We start from the raw sequence: 3,837 nt of genomic DNA, 5'->3' as shown, positions 1-3,837 counted from the left end.
AGAGAGAGAGAGAGGGGGTGGTCGGGGAGGGGGGGGGGTGTCTTCCTCTCTGTGTGCACGTTAGGCCCCGGACGCCTGAGCAGCACCGACACACGCCATCTCTGAGAGGGGGGATGCTGAGGAAAGGCAAAGGAGAAAAAAAATCAGAGCGGTACAGAGGGAGAGAGAGAGGCAGAGAGAGGCAGAGAAACAGTCGGGGAGAGAGAGAGAGAGAGGAGGAGGAGGGAGGAGGGAGGGAGTGGGAGGCTCGCTGATGTCACATCTGCACTAAACCAATCCCTGCAACCATGGTCACATGGCTGCTGTCCCCTGATGCCTTAGCACCTCTCGGCTCGCCTCCAGCAGACACACTACAGCCAACTGCATACAAGCTCTCACAAATGTAAATGTAATATTATAAATTTTATTTAAGAACATCCAAATGTTCGTTTTGAAGGAACTGTAATTGATGGAATTTAACAAGTGGCATAATGAAAATTTGCCTTTAATCCAATATAAAATAATGTACAGAACATAAGAGTTAATAAATATGACAGAAATAAATTAGGGAACTGTTTCAAGTGAGGGACAATGCACAGTGTGCAGGTCATTATTTTTGTGATTCAAGTTTTTATTCTGTATCAGCTTTTTGGTATGTGACGTGATCGTCAATTTGCAATTCAAGATGAGCGAACCAGTCACTTGTTATTGGTTATTACATGACAAATACAAGAAAATAAGGAAAAAGAAAAAAAACAAAACAGAAAACATACAGAGTGAGAAGGTTATCAATTAAGTGCAGTCAGCAGGTCATTATTGTGAAATAAACCTTGACAAGGTGATGCATGACAGTTTATTTCACGATAATGACCTGCTGACTGTACATTATCCTGCTTATTACTCACCCCCCCACCCCCCCACCCCCCAAAAAAACATTGATTTAAAAAATTATTTTCATACTTTAAGAATTATTTTATTGCTCATCTAGAGTGTCCCAACAACTTATTCTTCATAGTGATGGTCTGACATTTAAAAATTAGCAGAAAGCCATGATTGACCTTTAATTGACATCCTACATCCCGCCTTTTTTTGCTACATGCTCCAATAATAGCTGAACAAGCGTGTTACATCAGTCAACTTTCTCCTTTTCCAGTAAAAGTGACGCACAGAGTCACGTTGTTATCTAATGTTAGTAAAACGCTAGACTAGCTAGCTGGTTAGCTAATGTTTTGCGTTTTGCTAACATGAGCTAACTTAAGATGTGACTCCGGCATGATGGCCGGAGAATGTTTTTTTTATATATTACATTACACATGAAATAATGTGTGTTTGGTAACTTTCATGTGTTAAACAGTGATAATTCCTGTACAGTCTTTGGGCTGATGGGGGCGGAGTCACCAACACCAACCTGATTTTTCTCAAAGGTCACGACTTGAAAAGGTTGAGAACCGCTGCTTTCATGCCAGTTAGTTTAAAAACAAATGCAAGTAACCAAATATGATTTTTTTTTTTAAACATTTATTAGTTCTAGTTTTTCCTGATGAATTGAACATGAACATCCCTTTTGTTACTGTAGGGGATAAATAAATATTATTTAAATTTAGGGTTTAAGGAAAACTGTAGTTTTAATAAAATGCTGTGCACTGAACTTGGGTTTAGTGTTACTGATTTGTTTGAGTTAACAGTTAAGCTACAATTTCCTGCAAATGATTATTCAAAACCATTTTTTTACACAATAAACAGTTATTTGCACTGTCAAACAGGGTCTGAAAAAAAAAAGTTGTAGAAACCCTGGATTCAATTTCTATTTATAATTTCAGGGCACCTGAACTTTGCAGGACAGTGAGGAGCAAACCTAAAATACATGACTCCAAAAAGTGGGACAGATACATAATTCACCCACAAACGTACAGAGGGTTATAAAAATAAGAGGTCAGGCACACACAAAAAAAAAAAAGCCAGCGAGGAAAAGAGTCTCCTCAAGTCTTTTGTTTGAAATCTTGAATAGACTGACAAAATAATCTCGCAGAAGAGGAACGAGCATTCTGTGATTTTGTCCTCGAATGAGCGACAGATAAAAGCCCCGATGAAAGAGCCTCAGGTTTCTTCAGGGTGTTCAGCAGTACTGCATGTTGGGAAGAGAGCATTTTTTTTATTTTTTAAGAGAGCTTTTTATACAAATATTCTGCAACTAAAAGGGGACCAGTGAAGGGAGGAAATAATGGGGACAATATTGCTCATTGCATGGGTCAAACAGTCTCAGTCAAAGATCCAAAACACTGGCACACTGTGAAGTTTGTACAGAATTAAAATGCCTTTATTTTACATGGCAGAAAGAGTTCAAAATGACCAAAGCGTGTCGACCAACACAGCTCTTCATCGGGGCAGGAGTAACTCTCACACCTATGCTGTGTTACACTAATGAGGTGAATGGGCGTGTGGTTCCCTGTCAAGGCGCAAGCCGATTGGCCAAACACAAAGTGGTACATCATCGAAATTAAGTAAAAAAGGAGAGAAAAAAATGTGGGGGACAAAAGGAAATAAATAGAGAGAAATAAATAACATAGAATAAGAAAGAGAAAAGTACAAAAGGAGAGAGAAAAAGGGGGAAGTAATGGTCAAAAGAGAGAAGGAGGAGGAAAGAACAGGGGAGGGAGGGGAATGGAAGAAGAGGGAGATGATACTTGGGGTAAATCTAATATGTAAGTGTTCAAAAATGAAAAATGCAGTCCAGATAGTGAGTTGGAGTCATAGACGGTTTATTAAAAAGCTTGAATCTATTTAATATACGATCTGTGGTTGAAAGTGAGTCGTTTGCTCCCCAAAACTTAAAGTAACTGCCTGCTTTCTGCCTGCCAAACTCCATTAACATTTTTGCTCCTTTTAACCGTTATAAACATCAACTCCTTCCAAAAGATTATTAATTATTTCTTGTGACTCATAAACAAACACTCACTCATTCAGCGAACATTCAGCATTAAAGCTACAACAAGGAGCTTTTAAACAAAGCAAAGTTACAGTGAGTCGTACTTAAGTCATTCAAAAGGAAGCAGGAGTAGATTTTTATTTGAAGAAATTTTTTTTTAATGTTATATTTTGTGGTTATGGCAGCAAAATATGAAACTCCTTGTAGTAGCTTTAACCAAAATGTTTTTTACATCAACTTTTAGTTTTTAGTTAACCTTTAGTCAATTATAATAACTTTAGTTTGAAGTGGAGCTGTGCTCAGCTGAAAAAAGGTGATGGACCAATCACAGTTTAGAAACAGCCAAAATGTGACAATTACTTAATAATAACTGTGGATGTTTTTCACCTTTAACAGTTGAATATTTTTAGTTATAGAGAAATAGTTGAGATTAGAAAGTTTGCAGAGGGATTAAATTAAATGTCAACAACATAATGATGTAAAGAGATGTCCTTCTATTATTATGTGGCCAAATGGGTAAAAAAAAAATACATGGAGAAGAAGATTGGACAGACAGTCAGGCCCTTAGGGTAGCCTGCAGGATATGGAAGATGAGGATGAACAAGAATTCCCAGTGAGACTGTAAAGTTTTGGATAAATGTGAGGAAAACCAGTCCAAAGAAAGAACCAGAGAGACGTTTGTGCTTTAGCTGACGGATCAGAATAATGTGTCCTGCACTGTCAAAGGCCACGGTTGGACGCAAGTACAAGACAAAGCAGAGAAAGAGATCATTTGTCCAATTTTAGGAGGGAAGGATTTTGTTCTGATTTTTATCGACAGGGGTTTTTTTTTTTTTTTTTTTAGCACTCTGGAAACAAAAGAGGAATATATCGACTGCGCACAACTGCAAGCTGCAAGATTGTCTCTATTGTTAAAAATGTGTCACAGTGGA

Source organism: Lutjanus erythropterus, chromosome 12, assembly GCF_056507025.1.
Source record: "Lutjanus erythropterus isolate fLutEry1 chromosome 12, fLutEry1.hap2, whole genome shotgun sequence".
Taxonomy (NCBI): Eukaryota; Metazoa; Chordata; class Actinopteri; order Lutjaniformes; family Lutjanidae; genus Lutjanus; species Lutjanus erythropterus.
Note: the sequence above shows the minus strand (reverse complement) of the source record.